The sequence below is a fragment of the Haliotis cracherodii genome, unplaced genomic scaffold (assembly GCF_022045235.1).
Source record: "Haliotis cracherodii isolate W230 unplaced genomic scaffold, xgHalCrac1.p SCAF_7, whole genome shotgun sequence".
NCBI classification, from domain to species: domain Eukaryota; kingdom Metazoa; phylum Mollusca; class Gastropoda; order Lepetellida; family Haliotidae; genus Haliotis; species Haliotis cracherodii.
This window is the reverse complement of record NW_027266330.1, coordinates 48,147,923-48,170,343: the sequence shown is the minus strand read 5'-3', so window position 1 is coordinate 48,170,343 and position 22,421 is coordinate 48,147,923. Positions and strand designations below refer to the sequence as shown.

Below are 22,421 nucleotides of genomic sequence, written 5' to 3'. Positions count from 1 at the left end.
TCACCATGCCCTTCACTTCACCTGCTAAGGTATTATATGTGAGAGGGTGTTCCTTGATATAGGTTGCAAAGTACAAGGTGTCATCAATGGATTTGCTTGTTAAATTTCTTTCAGCAAGGGACAAAGATGTTGTTATTCCAGAAGCACTTGTTATTGAGAAGACATTGCTTATGCTATGGTAGTTCATTAGAAGCTCATCAGTCGTTGCCTGCTGCAGAACTCCGATAAAATTCTTGTTGTAAGTATTCAATAGCAGGTCATAAGCTGTATAGAGTCGTTCCAATTTCTTCTTCATGGTCTTTTGGGTGTTATTAGATTGGTGAATGGTATCTTTGTTGATGAATGTATCCAAGACGATTTTCACAACCAGTGGTACATCCAAAGTCCATTCCTTAAGGATTTCAAAGTTAGAGACAGAGAGTGGTTTCGGTAGATTTGCTGTGAAACAAGATCGACATTTTTCACGGGAATCGAGGGAAATCTCTGTAACTTCATTTTGTGAAAGAGCATTGAGCTGCAGAAAGCTTTCACTTTGAAGTTTCTTCATGCGAAAGTCATCATGAAGACTTAACCTTGCAATTTGGCCATTCTTTTGGTAATATGGTTCAAGTGATCCAAGTGGAAACAACACAATGAGATGACATTGTAAGCAGTGCTCTTGATTCAGTCTACTGGTAATGATCCTTTGTAGAAGTTCAGCATTTCTTTCCTCAATTGCTGTGTTACATTCCACAAACACCTCCACAAGATCTTGATGATTTTTGGTTGAAACACAATGGCAACTCACGCAGGTGACTGATAGTATTTCTCCAGGGAAAATGTTAGTTAGATCATTCAATATTTGATTTTCTACAATATGAGGGCGATGACGAAATGTTGCGTATATCTCAATGCCTTCTGCTTCAATGTGCGAACTATATCTGTCTAGTCGTCTTGTGATTGTGGATTTTGCAGTTTTCAGTATAGCACTGCTAAGATGTTTTGCACTGGCAACTGTTCCAAAATATTCCCATTTTTTGTCAGTGGTATTATCACGCTCAGTCGCTACAATGTCATTTGCAAAGTGCAACTCAAACAAACAAATGTAAGACCACTCCTTCTCTGTGAAATGCTTCTTGTATAATATTTCCAAATTCGGAACATCTGATTCAATGGCAGTGTAATCAATAAGGTAATTGATATCATGTGTAAATTGTGATGTTGCAATCTGTTTATATAAGTCAAATAATGTTCTTGAGTTTGTTTTCTGTTGGCCTCCAAATATACTGCTGTGAATGCTCTGTGTTATCTTTGAGCATATTCTAAAGTCATCACTGTGGTGACAAATGTATTTTACAATTGCAACTGTATTGAGAAAAATTGCATTTCCGTCTGTCTTGATATAATTATTGCGATAGGAAGCAACTTCTCTTCGGATATTTTCTTTTTTTATCTTTATTCTGTCTTCTTCATGGTGTTCAGTTCTCAAAAATTTACAGAAGTCCTCAATGTTGATCCATTTGTTCTCCTTATCAACTAAAACCGGTATTGTGCTCAGCCCAAACATCCTTGTAAAGCAAGCCTAAAAGAAAAAGTTTGCTTGCTGGTATTATGCTGTTTTTTCATACCCAAATTAAGTTTCAATATGGTTTCAAAGAGTGTATACATTATCAAGGAATTAGTTTATCAAATATACAATTAATTATAATTAGGTTAGATAATTCTGTTTGGATTTACATTTCAACTGTTTTTCTCGAAAGTAAATGGTAACTGGTGTGTATGTTATCATTTCTCAATACATATACATCTCTAAATAAATATATATTTACAGAAGTCACAAGGAATAACTTAAAACATTACTCACCCAACTTCATGATGTATCCAGGCTCATAAATGTAGCACTGTGCGTGATGAATATATTAACTTCACTGATAAAATATATTCTCTCACAAGATATTTCTATGTCCACGTGTGTACACAGCTTGTTGAGAGTAAAACAAATCGTAGTGGGAGAACCATGGAATATTAACTGTAGCTAAAATTAGATTGTTTATCTTTATTCAAGTTAGCAAGAAATCCTAAACCATCCAGATGCTGGAGAATGTCTCCCGCACCTCACCCCAACCCCCCAGTGTGTTAATTAATTGTCCACCAGAAAATTGGTGTTGACAGCAACAGAGATCTTAGATGTGCTCAGATCGAGCACTGCTAAGGGGGTTGTACGTAGGACTGTTAAGGGGATTCCACCAGATCATTAGGCATACAAGTGATACTGACACTATCAAATATCTATAAACCCCACACATTGCTTGTAACAAGGAATAAGTTTATTGCTACAAATGAACACCCAGACAAGTTACAGCATCCAATAGCTCCATCCTCCACTGCGACTGCCAGGACTTCGTAAGCTGGGGCCAGTCCTGAACACCATGCATTGCGTGACATTTGCCTGGCTTTGTTGCCAACAGAAGATCCCCGCCAATGTTATTGTGTTACTACTAATAGACTTTGACTTGCTGTACTCTGCGACAGACCATTATTCTAAATAGCCAAATTTGCTGCACACATTATGCTTCAGGAAAGTGACAAATGAGACATGTTTTATCTTTTCTTGTGTGAAAGAGTTTAGGGGTACAGGCCTCAGGGAATACTAACAAGAAGCACAGTGTGCCCAATAATTGATTTGGATATCCATAATGCATCTCCAGCATTTGCATTGTGACAACAATTTGGCGATTGTCTCATAAAAATGGTTCTAATTTAATCAGTCATCTCTGCCATAATGGAGCTATGAAAAAAACCCAGACAAATACGGTTTACACAAACCTTGCAATGCAACACCAAACAACTGGCCCCAAAGTATAAGGACACATTTCTGAAAATCTTTCTTTCCACTGAGTAAGTACATTTAAACAACCAATTGAGCACTTACATCTTGCCATCATCCATTATAGCATTACCATATTCGATGTAATAAGCGCCCAGGGCGCTCTCAAAATTAGAAAAAGGGGGCTCTTATTAGAATAAAAATTTGGTGAGATAAAAGCAGAGTTGAAAGATCGTAAATTTTGTGGTTTATACTGACAGCCTGAAATGATACAAAAGAAAAGTCTGTGTGTATTATACACGACAGATATATTTTCCAGAATTTAATTGCCCATAATTAAGGCTGCATATAACACATGAGTGTGTATTATACACAAATAAATAAGTCTTTTGTACATTGATCAATGGGAAGGGGCGTTAATTGGTATTGTTCACTAGCCAATATATTAGCAAATATTGCCGTAGGTGCTTATTAGAGCTGGGTGCTTACTACATCGAATAGAGTAATCCCTTGAACATTTTTGTTTTAAATTTTTGTCATTCCATCATTCCATAAACACCAACCCCATTCACATAAAAGATCTATGGAATGTTTTCCAAAGTTAACTAGTCCTCATTCACTATCACCTATTTAAGACATCTATGACTCAGCAAATGTAAAATTAAAACAAAATCGCAGATATCAGTTGTATAAATCTAAACTGGAATTACAACGTCAGAAGTTACAAGTTGTCCTGGTGGTGACAAATGCGAGTGGGAATAACGTGGTACAGGAACTTGCCGGTTGTCAGTCCCCATAATTACGCAAGCCAGGAGAGCACAAGATTGCTTTTCCTGAGAACCGATGAGGCTGGCTCTCATTCATACTGACCCCATCACAATTAATTAGAGCGTCAAGCTACCTTTGGCATTTACCTGAAACTTTGTACTCTGTCTTTGTTTTTCATTACAATCATCAACCCATCAGAACATATTTGCAATAAAGATAATAATCTTAGTTAACATTCCATTCAAAGTTTTGGGTGTGATATATCCTCAGTTGGGTGGAACATAAATCATAGTTCTTGTAATCAACAAAAGATCAAAAGATCTTGTTTATATTTTATATCTTGTTTCAGAAAAGCAATGTATCAAGCATTAACACATCAATATTTGAAACTAGTACTATTTTAGCAGTGAACACTGCATTTCACAAATGATAAAAATCATAAAATCATCAAAATCAGTCACAGAGTAAATGAAATTATTCTCTAACTGTACATTAAGAAACTATGCCCATGAAAATGACTTCATGATTGATAGAAATTAATCTGGATAGTTCTACTAGCCCAGGGTTTGACATGACGCACAAGTGTGCATCCAGTATTTAGAGAATGGACACAGAAAAAAATATACTGCATCCCAACGGATGCACGATATTGAATATTCATTGTACCTACAGCGCATAAACAAATATGGGTGTCTGTTATTTCCTCCTTCAGTCATGACCACTGTCCACATGGTTATTGATTCACTCCAGGCTGTAGAGAAACTATCTGAATGTACAGACACTACACCATATCATTACTTTACAGGACCCTCATATTGCCTGCAAGGACCCTTACAATTAATTATTGGGGGTTCCCCAATCCCTGTCCTAGCACAATGTAATATACAACATGTATACGTATACCATAAGTGCTGGTTCGCTGGTGAGCTGGTCAGAATTGCTAAGCCTGTACATTAAGTACACCATACGTGGTGGATAGCTCTTGGGCTTATGCTAATATCTATCGCTGTAGAAATAAACTTCTATGAAGATCAAGTTCCATTTATTACTACTCTCCCAATATATTGTCAACCATACTGAAAGTCATGCACACCAACAGCCTTGAGACATGACAAGAACATATGACAGATCATGGCTTCCATACACTTTTCAATTCAATCAACTTCAGTCGGTCAATTTCAGTCAGTTTCACCTGGAGACTAAGCATCTGAATGTGGAATACCAGATAGACCATATGGCTGGTGAAACTGGCCTTGTTGATAGCGAAGTGCCCACCTGTCAGTCATTAGAGGAGTGACAGCTACTGATGCTGCTACATGTACCATGTCTGAAGCACCAGCCTAACACTTGCCGTGTGAGAAGTGGTGTAGGTACAAACTACTTACCAGATAAGCAGTATGATAATACAATCTTTCATCTCTCAGTGAAAACCCACACTGAAGATACCATAGGAATAACTGACCCAGAAAAATGTCAACCTGCTAATGCAAAGTAGGTTGATTCAGTTCACAAAACTCCTCATCCCAAGATAATTTGTTTTCGGTGCGGAAGAAAGACAAACTGCAATGTCTATACACTGGTCACAAGTTAAAACTCTCTTCTACCTAAAATGTCTACTTAAAAAGAAATCCATATTAATAAAAAGTTTGAAACACATTTTTAACTTCTCCTTGACAGCTGATTAGCATACTTTTTACACCATCTTGATGAATAAATACCGTGCCATTTAAAAAAGAAATGCTTTTCCAAGACAACCATCTTTGATGTCCATTTTCCCCGATCTATCCTTGTCCCCGTTAATATCCTACATTATTCAGCCAATACACCTGTACACTCTCCACAGCCTGTGGCACTTCCATGTACTCTTAATTAACCTCCAACATGGTCCACATTCAACAAGGTCCTCTCTCCTGAAACAGTAAGGCTACATACAAAATGCATTACATGCCACTATTTTTACACTGGCCTTTCCCCAGACCATTGAAAACAGCTCCCTGCATCATCAGCCTGTACGGCATGATGAATACAGTTAGTTGCCCAGGCCTACACTACCCCAGCCAGCCCATGTTTCCACCTACACTAAAACCTGCTTGTCTAGGAATAGAGGAGCCGATGCTGAGATAAGGACAGCACCAGCTGAGGAGACACTGCTGTGATATCCTGGGGCATTCAGTGTACATGTTGAACAACTGCAAGCTATGAAGGTGGCTTGAGTGCATTGTTGGAAAACAAAATGGATTTTGTTTTTCTCTTTTCCTTGCCGACATAGGTTCAAGGAAATACTTAGCCACCATTTTAAGTGCAAGTCACTTTACAGTTGTATGCTTGAAGGTGTTGTGTCATTACAACAGCAAGGATCGGTACAATCGAGACCACATTACTGGCAAGCCTATACCCAGTGCGCCAGCTAATCTTATAACATTCATGGATGTGCAATATGTTAAAAAAACTGAAAATGCAAAAAGAGGGCTTTCTGTGTGGGATACAGGCCAATGTTGAGAGTATCTATGTCTCATATAACCTTATTCATTCACTCAGTAGGATGGTGTGCAGGGAAGCATCCCTGTCTTATCTTCAGGACAAATGTATGAATATTCCTCGGGGAAGCAATGATGAATGTCTTTTCATGCCATAACTATCGCAGCATGAAGACACAGCTCTCTTATAGACATGCTTGATGTGATTGGTACAATCGAGACCAAACACTTAATTGATAAAGTTATTCGCATGCGTTCTAAAACATCACACACAAAAAATAAGGAAATCATAGGTCAACTCCGTCTTCATTGATACGAAAGCTTCTAAAATGCCACTTAAAGTTATAATGTGCCTGTATTTGTTGAGGTAAGAAAGAGGAGGTGGGTTAAAGTCAATGGGTAAAAAACAAACTTTAACAGGATCCGTCTCTTGTTGTGCTAAAGAGGATATACACCAGGATCTAACGCTTGTATATGCCATCAATATGATGATAAACAGCACTGAGCCCAGTTGGTTTATTCCTTAACACTGGCTCACTAAAAGTAACTCAAAAGATAACTGCTTCTATCAGACATTCAGAACAACATAAACTGACAAAACAAGAACATTTATTCTCATGAAAATGGATATGTGGGTATATGGTTGCAATCATATTCGCAAATATTAACTTGCCTTTGTGTATATTGTCATATTATTTAAGTTGCCATTACCAGAAAATCAACTCCTAAAAAATAACAGCAAGGAGTCTAATATTGTACAAAAAAAACCTGCAAAATAATATCCCCTTACATAGAAGAAGAATATAGAATAAACTGTTTCCATGAAGACAAAATCTAAAACCTAAATGATATTAAATTCTAAAAGTAAACCCTAACTCAATATGTGTCCTTGGTTCCAAGGACAAGCCAATTTGAAAATTCTCCATGCCAAAAGTCACTCTGAGATCCAGACTAACACTGAGTCTGTAAAAAGATTTCTAAATTGCTTTTTTCTAAAAGAACCTATCCTTTTCTGCTGTCTTATAAACAAGACTTGATTCAGTTTGACATAAGACTTGCCTTGGCTTTAAGTACAAATTAATATATATAAGTATATAAATTCCATAGTCATGTTGCAGGACTACCTGAGATCCTGTGATCTGTGAAATGATCATGAACATATATTGAATAGGTTTTTCTCAACTTTGCCCTGGAAACAATAACAACCCTGCTGTCAGTTATATATCTTATCTAGGTTTTCATAGAGTAAAGAAAATGAAGTCAAATAATAAAACTATAATTTCGAAAGCATCAAAGATCATTATGTGTGTTCAAGAAGACATCTTGAATGTTCTTCTTGTGCTGTTTTGGAAACTTTGAAATAACTGGGAAATAAAAGCAATTTGCAGTTGTCTAAAAAAGATTCTGTGAATCTCAAGTGATCAGATACTGACACTATGATTCCTAGAATACTTCTTCCCTGCAATTATTTGTCAGGATCTTACATAGAATGCTGTTAGAAATGCATTAATCATTTGTCAAGTTCTCTGAAAGTCACATAACTTTCAATTCAATATCAGCTCCATTTTTACAAACAGTCATTTTCTGAGGCACAACGTGTAATTCACTTGGAAGTATAAAAATCCCTTGCCGATGTCTGCCTGTTGTTCACCAGGTCTGTGAGTGGAAGAACAATCTCTCTGATGATGCCCCAAGACTCAAGGGAATACTATCCAGCAATACAACATGTTCTTCTACACTAAAAATAGGCTACCTGTGATGGCAAACAGTCTGTCAATGAAATCAGATCAATATCATATCACATCTACAATTACAAAAATGTTGATACATTTATTTTCGAATCAGGCCAATAGTCTTGTCTGGCTCGGATTTCTTCACAGCCTTCAGGAGAACCTCTCAAATCATTCACTTCTACTGAAATTACACACAGAACCTTTTTCATTGTGCCTGAAGGACCAGTAACATCTTGGGGATCAAGTAAAGATCGGAGATTTCCGTGGGGTAAATTCAGCAGATTTAATCTGACAGGTTCAGGAGGAGTGAATTTCAAGAGCAAAAACTATTCAAACAGTTTCGACAAATGCTTGCACTACAACTGCTCAGTCTACAAATATCACTGTTATCTTTGAATTCAATTTAATAGTTGAATAATATTCTTGTATTATTCGCTAATAAACTGTTAGTTACAGAACATACTTAAATAAATAACCCATATTTGGACTTGTATTGACTAATCTGGGTCCGGTATCAACACATCAAACCTGCTCACCTCAAGAAGATGTCATGAAAGCTGCCAATGTCATGATCAGTAACGAAATATGAACACTGGCATTAACTGATGAACAAGTCTCTGAAAGCAAGTTGTCAATATAGGTCAGATGTCAAAAGAAGTTTATTGGACAAAAGGCCTCCGGTCTATATACAAGAGAATTGCGCATGTAAATACATTATAAACCTCTGACGATGTCACTCATAAATATAGGTTTGACTTTTCCTCGGGTAAACCCATAAAGGAGTTGTTCCCTCAGAATGCCTGGGTATGCGGGCATTCCAGCTTAAATATGCCCAGGTAAGCGGGCATGGTCAAAGAGAAAATTCCATTGCATGAATCAAACCTGCAACCTCACATATCATGTCTTGTTACCCACTGTTTTCCCACTGAGCTACTGGGGCAGGTGATGAGAATTTGTTCAGATTATCATGTCATGACTCCATCTAGTCCAGGCTGCACATGATTTTTCTCTCGCACGCTTTGAGCAAATTCCTTTATACCACAATACACTGTATTGTTTCACTATAAGGTATGTCAATGCTTCCGTATTTTTTCTGGTATTTCTGTTCATGACTAGGATATAAACTCCCCTCTTGCTCTTGACGAGGAATGTAAGCCCGGGGAGTCAGGTTATTGGGTCAGGCATACGGCCCTCCCCTATTTCCTTCTTCCCCGGGCTTACATTCTCCGTCAAGACCTCGTGGGGAGTTTATATCCATAACATCATAAATGTTACACCTAGGGATATACATGTTGTGTGATTAGTTCATTTCTGGTTGAAGTAAAGTCTTGAAAGTTTTTTAATATTCATAACATGAACTATGCTCTAAAGTGAAACACCATTCATGGAACATATTTATAGACCGATTTTGAAATTCTTTATGGAACATATTTATATATTCTAACTGACTGACATAACAATAAAAAAACCAAACCATGAGAAAATAAATAATTTCTTGTATGCAATGTCAAAGTATTCTTGCCAATGTTATCAAAATGTAAAAGCATGTTATAACTTGTTAATATATGGTATCACATAATAATCATATCGCAGAATGCTTTCAATAAACCTGTACAACGATCCTGTATCCCTGATAATCAATGACCTCTTCTTACAAATATCTGCTTTTTTTTCAAATTGATCAAAAGAGGACACTCCTCAGAAATATTTAGATTAAAATATCTCCTTTTCTTGGGGGCCACTAATGGCTAGCCAGGTTTGGGGAAGGGTCAGTGACCGATGTTAATTTGCACTGATAAATGCTTGGTTAGTAGAAATCGAATGATCCCCTGGTGTCAGGACTGTACTGTAATGTTATCTGGACTGAGATAAAGATGTAAAGATTGTCCTGCCAAGCTCCGTACCATTGGCCCAGTACAGGGCATCACACACTGACAAAACATTTCCAGTCATCTCCTGGCTCATTTCAGAGCTGTTTGTTTCCATCTTCAAGAACAAGCAGTTTTTGTTGAAGCTGATGCTTCATGATCTGGTCATACAAGGGTGATTGATGTAATGCAACTTGGAGTGTGTGTTTTTCTCAGACCAATAGGGAAACAATTTTGCATGATTGAATGATTTGGTATCGTAATTGATGAACAATTGGCCTGTTGGCATAAATAAAGCCATATATGCTCCATGGGTGTAAAAAAAACACGATAATCCTTTTATTCATTCCTATTCATGCACATTATACATACAGAAAACTTGTTCAAATCCATTTCAAAAGAGAATACCATTTGTACATAATACATTGATAAATATTGCTGAATCCATCCTGCTTGATTCAAAACAGGGGTCAATAAATAGGTACAGGATACATTATTGCTGCCTGCCTGCCTGCCTGCCTGCCTGCCACATGTAAGGACTAAGGAAAAGAGATTACAACTATTGCTTCCATTCAATCTCAAGGAGGAATAACTAGACTTGGTGGTTCCAACTTGTCTCAGTCAAGAATCATCTGTGGTGAAACATCTGCAATATTGTTCACTGCAGAACATTCACCCAACAACAAAAGGAAAATAGAGAAATCAATTTAAAGCTACTATAAAACACTTAAGACTCTGCAAGCTCAAAGTTGTCTTTTGACATCATTTCCAACAGATGAGCTTATGAGACAAATAGAAATATTACAAGGCTTCGGACTCATTACTTCTTTATACATCATCAAGTCAATAAGATCCGAGCATCAGACTGACCATTCACTTTGGCTTCAAGAACAGCCAGATGAGTGATGTGGATTCACCGTCTCCAAATTACATCTATGATTTTATTTATTATAGTCCATTAATTGATAATGATTATGTTAATAGGCCAGTAATGTGGGTGGGTAGTAATTAACTTTACAGCTTTATTCACCACAAATAAGTCTATATGTTGTCATTTTGTAACTGACGAATGGAACCCATCACCATTATCATCCAAACTAGAACAAAGCTAACTGCCAACAACAAAATATGTCATGAACGTTTGTGTTTGAAATGACACAATTGAAACAAGACAAAGTGTTGAAGATCAAACAGTAACACAGCTAATTACAGAGGGATAGTGTTTTCTGTTAACAGTGTTAACGATGACAAAAGTGCAGGGGCTACAGAAAACTGAGAAACCATATTAACTCATGTTATATGCCACATCTAATCATATGAACTTCCACAAGAACCACACATCAGCATATATCGGTCATTTGTGTCAGACATGACAGAAATAGCTTTGTACCACTGACCCCAAATCTTAGGACTATTGCTTTGGAGCTCCCTGGCCTGAACTAGAGTTGTCTTGATGAGTTTCGCCAATAAATCCATCTGCCTAAACTTGACAGACTGTACCAGACAGTTGGTGACCTTTGTTACCTATTGTTAGCAATGGACTGTAGAGTGCCTTCAATTAGGTGTGCGAGACTCATTCTTCACCAACTGTATGTATACATTCTACATGCAGACCATGAAGCCCCTCATAATCCCTCTTTTACCACTAATTGTGATTCCTCTATGTCACGCGGTTACAAAATCCAGAGTCTGGTCATGTGTGGCCAATGAGGGTGGTCATCTTGATGGAAGCCTTCCTCTGGCCAGTCTAGCCCTCATTAATGAGTACTGATGGTCAAATCATAAAGTCTATAGTACAAGAGCTCCAATCTCGTCCCTGCGGGGCTGCATGGTTGGATATAATCAAGTGTCGGCTTGCACACTTCCCCTTTAGACCGAGAAGGGAGGATGGATGGATGTGGAAGCTGGCATAGTCATCCTTGTCTGATCAACATGTATTATCACTTCATACGTCACGTGATGACTAAACCAGTTACGTGACACAGAGTGATACTGTGCTCTACAGCTGAAATAAGACAGGCCTTATTGTTTACCTCTTCTAAAGGTATGTTTAGGTTCCAGATCAACCCAAAGTGCTTTTGTCCTAGTACACAGTGTACTCCCTGGTAGTTAAACAATATGCCCTTGGAAGTGTTCTCTTACAAAAATGGGAGGAAAATTTACAAAATATCTAAAAAGCCAGCATGCTACAACTCTTTCTTTGCACCTTGAAGATATCATGACAGCAAAAAAATGTTTAATTAGGCAGCTGAGTATTTCTCTGTTTCCCTACTTGAAGATGGCTAAAGATGTTAATAGAAACTTTTCCTGAGCTACTCCAACACTTAAAACTCCTTACAAACTATTTGAAAAATGATTACGCCTGAGCATCAAGAGATCATGCAATTTCCAAACTGTTAAATGACAAAACCAATATTTTGGGGCATGGCAACTACCGAAGGACATAAAATGATCACATAAATACCTGTCCTCGGGAATAATGGGAATCTGTTTGTGGAAAGTGTCAAGACAGCTGTCAAAGCAAGAAGAGAAGTTGACAGATGGATTTTCCATCAATCAGTATTGATGAGAGGAAAGGACACCCACATGCCTCCACTGTCGGTGGTCGGAGTTTGACCTCCGAACAATCATACCACATCCTCTAGTCTATATAATTATGTGGATCAAAGAGGGGCAAATCTGTTTGGCCACTGCACCCATCAGATCTGAAAAGTTAGCAAATTGATCCTACAGCAAGCACTGGGTAATTAGATACAGGACCCTGCAAATGGAGCTGTTAATCCAGCACCTCACCAACTGATAGCACCAATGTCATGAACACCCGAGGCAACACGATGTCTCTCAGGAGATACAAGCAATGGTCTGAGTGACAATTCATTTTCAAGTTGGACTGAGATGGATTAAACACTGCAAATAATATTTCAGTTATACCAAAGAAGTCAAAGCATATCAGTCATAAGTGGGAGGATAGTCCAAAGTAATACCGGTCAAAGACTCTCATTCGCTGGTGAAATCCATGGGCCTCAAACTGGTATCAATAGATCAAGGACAATAATAGGATAAACCTGGAATCAATGACCAGCAGAACCTGGCATGTCCGAGGAACATAACTCTGCTCACTGAATTGTGGCGCCTGTGAACATTGGGCCATCCAGGCCAGCTATGTGTATGGAATGCAGCTGGGATTTCTTTAATTATTGATAATATGTGAAAGAGTGCATGTTCCTGAAAATGTCAGCAAAGAATAAATCTCATCCGATGCATCTCACCTGATGCACCTCACCTGATAAATCTCTCCTCAACATGCAAATGTGCAGAGGAGTATTGAGGCAATCTACAGCATGTAACTTGTATTAATCACCTGTCTGAGTAAATCTAACCCTTGTATCCATAATACATGAGTCAACAAACTCACACTTAGGCAAATTCCTAGTAGACAACGAGACAAGTCTTGTCTTCCAGTGACTTCCAATCAGGTACCCAGATACCTCAAATGAGAAACTACACAACAAACCACACAATCAATTCCCTTACCATGTACCAAAAAAACCTATTGAACAGACATTTATTTCTCAAGTATTCTCTGCGGCTACAGATGCCAACAAGAATAAATTGCTGGTGTAAAAATCATCAAACCTACACACTGACCTCAAAAGCCACCATCAGTCAAGGATAACTCACACATATCATAGAAAACATCCACGGTTGTAACAAATGTTTTACATTTCTTCTCTGACACCTAAATTATCATGCTGTTTCCCCAAGAAACCAATTTCGCTCCCAACATGCCCAACTGAGCCCAAGATTGGTGGCAACCAACTCATTACAAACAAGTGCAGATTTGGACAAGCCAGTTATGGAACACTAACAGTTTCCAGAAAACGTTAGAATATTGCATTCAGTGCCATCACCCTTATCCATTATGAAGCAAATGACTAAATGTTCGGCCATCTCCAGACTACTGGCTCACTTCCCCGGCCCTCTAATGGCCTCCAGGCAGAGCAAGAAACAAGACTCGATGTGTAATTTTGAGAAGGTTACATGAAATGCAAGATGTTTAATGACATAACAAAATAAGTGGAGCGTCTATTTTGGCCTCTTTTCTGTCTGACTTGGTCATTTGGTCCCCCACATTTCCTCCCTTCCCCCATTCCGGAAGTGACTCAGGAAATGGAAAGGTAAATATTCACATATCTGAACACCTCCACTCCTTTGAAAACTCTGACAAATCAGATTTCGATGAAGCAACTGAAAAACCAGGCTAGCTGAGGGTTTTTTCTTCCGTGTTACAAGGCATTCCAGCACACATTAGCAGCATCTTCTAAACGCATCATTCTCCTCCTCCGCAGAGTGAACCACAGACAGAATGCAGTCACAGTCAACATTGTATGTGATATGGGATAAAAGGAGAAGCCAAAAAATGTTTCTGGTTAACCAACACAAAATTATTTTCAAATTATCCACTTGATGCTACTGTCAATTTGAATCTACACTGTCCTTCATTCCTCATTGTAAGCCACTTACCAGCACTATCACAGTTGACAAGGTAACCATCACCATAACAGAAGAACTGGCGGGAAAGTTTCAACAAGGAATGCCTATCCCCCATCATCATCCATTGTGTAGACAGTGTTGATGACTGGTGATTCAGAAGCAAACATTGAGGAAATGTCATGACACAGCAGCTGATTTCCTCCCATTTCTCTCCATAATTTCAACAGTTTTATATTAAAGGAATTCGATTGTTACCAGTGTTCAAAATTAAAAAATTAAGGGGGTCATGGTGTGAGTGAGTACGGTTTAACGCCGCTTTTAGCAATATTCTAGCAATATCACTGCAGGAGACACCAGAAATGGGCTTCACACATTGTACCCATATCGGGAATCAAACCCGGGTCTTCAGCGTGATGAGCAAACGCTTTAACCAGTAGGCTACCTGAACGCCCCCGCTGAGCAAGACTTTGCCTGGGCAACTTGGCTGCCCCTACCTCCGTGTTACTATGGAACTGATTGTAAATGGTAACATTATCTGATTACAATAAAGAAAATGTTTCATCTACAGAGTCAAATACAAAATGATCAATTCTTGTTTTCCCATATCTCTGCAAACAGACTAAGTTGATTAACATGGCCACTCTACATATATTATTTCTAGCAAACCCATATAATTCTTCTTCATCATCTTATTACTCATATTGCGTGGGCTCTCATCTATCATGGCCATTAGTGTAAGGTGGCGTCAGTATTTACCAAATATCCCTTCTGTTTACCGTTGACTCTAATCAGATAAACAAACTCTGCCCACAACTGGCTATTCACAGGTATATCAGCCATATGTTGTGCTGCCATTTGCCACAGCACACAGCATGGCCTGTCAATGATATATACAATCTGTCAAAATACAATAACACAGGCCTAGAATCCGGTTCTGCCTGCAGCACTATCACAGGGATGTTTCATGATCCCAACTTCTGTACTGTGTATTGCATGTCCTCAAAATTCACCTGATTATGTGCAGGGCAAAGTTTTCTATTGTATTTTCAAAAGGATAATATTGCACATAATAAATGGAAGGATAAAATAAAAATAAGTCTTAAATGCAGGAATATATTACAGATGAAAAGTAAAACATATTATAATTCACTGTCTGATATTGATATGAATTACCCTCAAATCAACCAGAAAATATAGGAACTGAAATTTCCTTGTATTTAGAGTAGAATACTTCAAGCTCTCATGACATATTTTACCTAACACAAATCCACTGTAGATTAGCCTACATTTATTCACGTCCCGAAACTGAGGGTTAATGGCAATATGTGGCATACCATTGTGATCTGAAGCATCAAGCAAAAACTCCCGAATCAGCAGCTGTCAAACATCTTAGGATAAATCACATCTTCTCTTCATAATCTTATTGGAAGTTCTCAAAAACACATATTTCATCTATTTTTCAACACTCTTCTTTTCCCTTTCCACCACATTCACGGACTATTCATGCAATGAACCAAAATAGCTGGTGGAAAGTTAATTCCAGCCTTTACAAACTAACACTGAACCTACAAGATGGCGGTAAATGTCAACAGCATGCTCGCCACAGCGATGAACAACTCTTTAACAGCCAATCAGACACGGTGCTCTCATCTAATGTGTAGAAAATGGTCCTTACTTGTCAGCAATGGGATCCTCTCCCATCTTTCTTACCCTTAAACAACTCTTGCAAAGGTCAGACTGTCTGCGTTTGTGCATGGCAAGATTTTAATTATCGCCTGTCACTGATGAAAATGATTTGCATCACTACCATATTCATAACATTTACATTACAGATCTCCTAAAAGTTTCTTGTTGTTCCCCTAAATGACCAAATTAGTCAAGACACATTTTGTGTTGGTTGGTCCAAGCATGACACAGGAGGTGATGATGACCACAGCTTGATTGTTTCATCACGGCCAACAGAGCATGGCCACAACCCTAATGACCCAAGAGAAACTTGTGGAGAAGCAATGAGGAAGGGTGGGGAAGGACATATGCTACAACCCAGTAACAACTGACCATCACCTAGTTTAGATCATATTAGACTGGGTATACCAAAGACATTTAGATATTTTTGTTTACTGGTCGAGAGTGAGTATCAACCCTGCTTGGAACAGCTTAGTTGTATCATGGGGTGTTTACCACTTGAAACCATGATCACTGGTTTGTTTGTGAGAGACGAAGGATCATTAATACAGCCCAATCTGGTATTCATGGCCGTAGCCAGAAGATCCTTCCATAGCAAAGGGACACAACTCTGCAGTGATTACAGTACATCAGACTACTAGGTCACCTGTGCACCTTTGTTAGGTTCCCAGAGAAAACTCATGTAACAGTTGAAGGGTGCTACTTTAAACTTCCAGATAACTGTGAAATGAAGAATTCATACGAAGCTTTGAGGTACATAAAACTTCCAGAAAGGGCCAATTTGATGTAGATACCATATTAGGATTTGCACCATTTCAAAGGCAAGAACCATTTACTGACAAAACACAGTTCCATGAAAGCTCCATTTGCAAGATAATAGTTTGCATAACTTATAGATCTGGTAACTTTTGAGAAGAGCCACAGTTAACCAAAGGCTCATCTTAAGATAACCCTGAAGAAGAGAGCTGCCAACACATCAATCGGCAGTAGCCTGATCGAACATCAAACCTTTCAAACTAAAGCTTCCACTAAATATATTACTTCTTTGTAAACAATGAGTAAAGTCATCATGCCTTGCACACCATAGCCACTGAGTTACAAATGGGCAAGAAGCTTTTGCAACATCTGCTTCAACACAAACCACTTGCTATCTTTGTTGTGAGCTGTTAACAAATATAAAACAAACAATTTGAAAGAGATATGCCAAGTGTGATAATTACAGGAACAATAATGGGTTGTACATTAATGTTTTAAAGGCTGTTAAAACATTCCCTCAACCGATGCATGTAATAGAGACACCATCATCTACCAGTGGGTTAAATAGTTGCATGTTTTATGACCTGCAGGCTGAACTCCTTTCCTGTTTTCTGTGTCTGTGTGGTACTTTAAGGTAAACAGAGCTAGTAAAAGCTAAAGAACATGTTTCATGCTTACACATGAAATGAAAGACAAAAAAAACCTCACCCTACCTCATGCTCATCCATCCATTCACTCCATCCACCCCATTCATCCACTCCATCCACCCCATCCATCCACCCCATTCATCCACTACATCCATCCACCCCATCCATCCACCCCATCTGCTCCATCCACTGCATTCATACACCCCATCCACTACATCCATCCACCCCATCTGCTCCATCCACCCACTCCATCCAATCCACCCCATCCATCCACCCCATCTGCTCCATCCACCCACTCCATCCATTCCATCCATCCACTCCATCCACTCCATCCACCCCATCTGCTCCATCCACTCCATCCATCCACCCCATTCATCCACTACATCCATCCACTCCATCCACCCCATCCATCCACTCCATCCACCCCATCCATCCACCCCATCTGCTCCATCCACTCCATCCATCCACCCCATCTGCTCCATCCACTTCATCCACTCCATCCATCCACCCCATCCACTCCATCCATCCACTCCATCCATCCACCCCATCCATCCACCCCATCTGCTCCATCCACTCCATCCATCCCATCTGCTCCATCCACTTCATCCACTCCATCCCATCCACTCCATCCATCCACCCCATCTGCTCCATCCACTCCATCCATCCACCCCATCCACCACCCCATCCATCCACCCCATTCATCCACCCCATCCGCTCTATCCACCCTATCCACTCCATCCACTCCATCCACCCCATACCTCCTGATGCCAACGTAACCCTGCAACATTAACTCTTTCCGACCCCACACGCCTATACTGCCCCCTCTGCACCTTACCCCCATTTTCTCTGCCAAAACTTTCATCCCAAATTCATCTCTTTTATTAGTCAACATCATTTCCCATTTCATCACAAATACCTTGATCCACACATGCCTCCACATCAACCCTTCCCAAAATATCAGTCACCATCACAAATCACCCACATCACTCCTTCGCCATCTACACAAATCTACAGGTCAAATAATGTATTAAAAACAACTTCAAATTCAAGATCTGGCGTCTCTGTATCAGAGTGTTCATTTAGTCCCCTGGGAACACTTCCATGAAATGATGGTACACTGCCAGAAAGATAGAAATAAAACCAAGGAATCATCCAGTTACATGGATAGAACATGACAAGTAACAAACTTCACCACAACACCAACCCTTCACCTGTAACAACCACCAATACACTCAGTCTAAACCCTTCTGACAGCTTTTTTACGAATAGAGTCACACTTGAATACTGTCTAAATTAAATTACAGACTTTCAAGAGGCACAAAATCCTAGGCACGTATGTTCTTGTTGAAACGCTATATGGACTTAACATCAGAGCTGCATTTATATACTGAAATAACAGGCACTTTAAATATTGATTCCTTTGGAAAAAAAACACACACAAAAAAACACATGCACACCTTGGATGTCTCGAAACATTTACAGTATAGGGAAATTAGTTACCTTTCCTTATTTTGAGGGTCATTCAATAAAACTAGCTTTCATCAATTGTATGATTCTTAACTCTATTACTCTCAAATTGAAATAATAATTATCGACTCCTTTGCTTTATTCCACAGAAGTGCTCAGAGGCATTTGTGATGACAGAGGATTAAGTGATATGCATAAACTGGCTGACTGACTCGTTTTGTCTGATAGTAGTGAGTGAGTGAGCGAGTTGGGTTTAACGCCGCTTTTAACATTATTCCAGTTATATCACGGCGTGCAGCTTAATGTGGGAGGAAAGCACAAAGTGATGCAGGTCTCAGACGTTTACCACTTCGGTGAAACCCACGAGCACGGGTATGGTGCTGACAAACCTAGAAACATAATCAGGGCGAACCGGGATTCGAACCCACAATCATAGGTTTCTGGCGTGCCCAAGGGATGTAACTCTGCACAGCGAATCGCGGCGCCTTAGACGACTGGGCCACCCATGCCCCCGCGTCTGATGGTGAAGGTACCATGAGGGCTCAGTAAAATATGAATCTTTTAAGGGATGTCATGTGTCTTCAGACCAGGTTAATTTCTCCTGTTGAAAAATACAGAACTGTATCAATCAGTGGGATTACTGAAGTAATTTCACATATCCAATTTGTCAGTTGGTGTACAATAAATAAATTGAAAAAAAATTATCTTAAAAAAATATTTAAAAAAATGTTTTTCTCAAAAAGCCATTGAAACAAAACTAAAAAAAATAAATTCAAACATGCAAACATATTAAAACCAGTCCATCTTCAAAATTTCCACTACAAAAGCATGCTGCTATTTAAGTGAGCTACATGGTATCTGGTACACCATGAAACATGATCAATGGGTTTGCCTACAAAATCCAAGTTTTTGCCATCAAGAGGTTTGAACTCTACACTAATGCCCCTTGGGAAAAGAATCGAAACCTTACAGACTTCAAATGTCTGGAATCTATTTTTTAACTCACAATCATGAACATTGCTGAACAAGTATACCGGCATCAGAATAAGATGCATTATGTCATTAGGTTGTTTGTACTGTGATAAGGTTTAATCTCATATTTACAGATAAAATATCTGAATTTCAGTTTTTGGTTTTATGAATATTAATCCTTGTCTAGACATTCTGGCATCAACATGAGGCTGGTTCATGGCTTGTGCAATCCGGCTGCAATTTGCAATGTTTGCTACAACAAAAAATGGCTTCTCCAAAAGTTGAAAACCTTTCTCGGTATGAGAAACAAAGAAACTTCACAAAGAATTACTGGCCACATCAACAATATGTACAGAACTATTCACAAAATTATTGAAGATCAATGGTCTTGACACTACTCAGTTGTATGACCTTTTGTCCTCTGAATGTCCAAATTCTCTTAAAGATTGCTTCAAGCAAACTGATCAGGCGACTTTGGTTAAATTTCCATCAAATGTCCCGGCCATCTGGTGGCAAGAAGCAGGCAATGAAAGCTCTATATCCCCCAAACCAGTAGACAAATTATATAAAGCTCTTGGCCATGACAACACCTTGCTGGAGGTCGCTACTCTTAACTCAGTAAATCTCATTTGGAGACAAGTTCTCCAGTTGGATGAGGGGCCCAAAAGTTGCCTGCAGCAATCTTGGGTAATGTCACAATGTGTGATCACCAACAACTTACAGAAATGCATCCTCATTTCAAGTGAAAACAATTTACCTCCAAGCCCTAAGATCTGCCCACAAGTTATTTACAATGTGATTGGACACTTCTGATGATCCCTCTACAATGGCTTTGATAATATTCCCATGACTGATTTTTTAAATCAAATTTCATTATGGTAATGGAAGGACCACAGTAAGAGTAACCATCCTAAACAGCAATCCACAAGGGTTTGCTTCCAACTAGTCTGCAAAGAACACTGTCCTGCACCAACTTCTAAAAAGAAAACAGATGAGCTTTTTTGATATTTAAAAAAAACAAAAAAATCTCATCAACATGTTTCAGTTCAAAACTTAAAGAGCTATTTGTACATTCTTAAAAAAACCCAACTCCCACATACTTCCCAATTCTTTTCAAAATTAAATCAAAGCTTTCAAATGGATGCCTTTTTGTCTGGTGTTTGGCGTTGGGTATAAGCTAGATTGATAAACATGCCTCACTCGGAGTGATCCGCTACATCATGGCGATCATGCATGTGCAAAACATGCAATTAAGGTTTCAGACCGCTGTGTCTACGTCAGCTGCAGTTGTTTGCGAAGATGCTCTGGTGACGCAGCTAGCATGCCCACGTGGGTTAGATGTCTCACTAATTGAAAGTAACACAAAGATCACGGCGCTGTGAGGGACAGCTAGGAAATTGACAACCTCGCACTATTCCCCTTCTGACGACACGATGGGGAACTATTACATACAGCTCTGTCTTTACGAGTGATCAATTTCCTAGTGGACCTTGTCCATCAATTCTACTACAGTCCATCAATCTCTCCATAAGGAAAACAACTTAAGTCTGGACAAGGACCACAGCAGTGGCCAGTAAATGAATTGTCCAGGACTTGCAGGACTTTTACAGCCTCGAGCCAGGATTCCTGGTTCAATCAGTCAAACTGAAGCAATTCACGATAACCTTTTTTATCACTGCCTTGAACAGCATAGAAAACACATTAGGTGTCAGTCTTACGCTGTCCATGTACTGTATATCTAAAAATTACCTAACTTTGGTCAAATTACTCATGATTCAGAAAATGGAATATATTAGCCACAAGAAGAAATCTGCCAAAAGAGGAAATGACTTTTTCTTTAAACTTTGCCTACAATGCTATCATTCTGGTGATAAATATAGTTCATACTGAAGACCTAACCTTCTTCCGAAACTTGACAAGCTCTCAAAATGACAAACACTGTTTGAAATGGAGAAAGTAAAGGCACTCATATTGAGTCATAATCAAAGGGACAAAAGCTGAGGTTAAAATTTAAGGGATGCTTAATCATAACCTGAATTTTGAAGGGGACCCAAATCTAAACCCTAAGGCTAAAAAAATAATAGTCTTGGTTCTCAGGCACCACCCGCATCATCATAAAGTCTGCCGTATGTTTCTTTTCCATTTCCATTTTTAAGCAAACTATAAAAATCCTAATACTTAAAAACAATGTAAATTTATTTATATATTTATATATAAGGCTCCTAATTACCATATCAATATTCCATTCATTCATTCATTCATTCATTCCATCCATTCATACTGAACCATCCAATGTCATAATCACTATAATACAGTTTAGTTAACACAGCACTTCCACGATCAATAATTATTCTCTCTTCAAAGATTTCATAAGCCCAATTAAAACCAGTCAGTGAACTCCAAGTAGAAGCAGACTGGTGTGAACACGGAACGTTACATTCGTTTCGGGAAAAGGCGTCAATAGAACCCTCAACTGTGTTAACAAGCACACCTTACAACAGCCTTTTTCTTAAAGACGACAACGATGAAATCCCCAAATCTGTTACATTCACAAACACTCCGCAAACACTGCCAACTCTTCCACCTGGCAACATTCTTGTTCACTTCCACATTCCATTCAGAATGTCTCCCAAACGTTCTCCCATCACCCATTCTCCAATATCGCTATCTCAGAGCTCCGGATAACTTTTTGAGCAATTGAGTTTTTACTCTTGGGTTTCTATTTATATTTTCACTCATCTATTCAT

At 38.8% G+C, this 22,421-nt stretch overlaps 2 protein-coding genes across 2 annotated transcripts in view; one reads left to right on the top strand and one right to left on the bottom strand.

Annotated features, from left to right (window-relative positions):
- Positions 1-22,421, bottom strand: part of LOC139447338 (26S proteasome non-ATPase regulatory subunit 1-like) — a 328,509-nt gene that overhangs the window by 241,400 nt on the left and 64,688 nt on the right. The window lies entirely within an intron of this gene.
- LOC139448270 (D(2) dopamine receptor A-like) overlaps positions 1-22,421 on the top strand; it is a 46,339-nt gene that overhangs the window by 14,366 nt on the left and 9,552 nt on the right. The gene's annotated exons all lie outside the window — the stretch shown is intronic.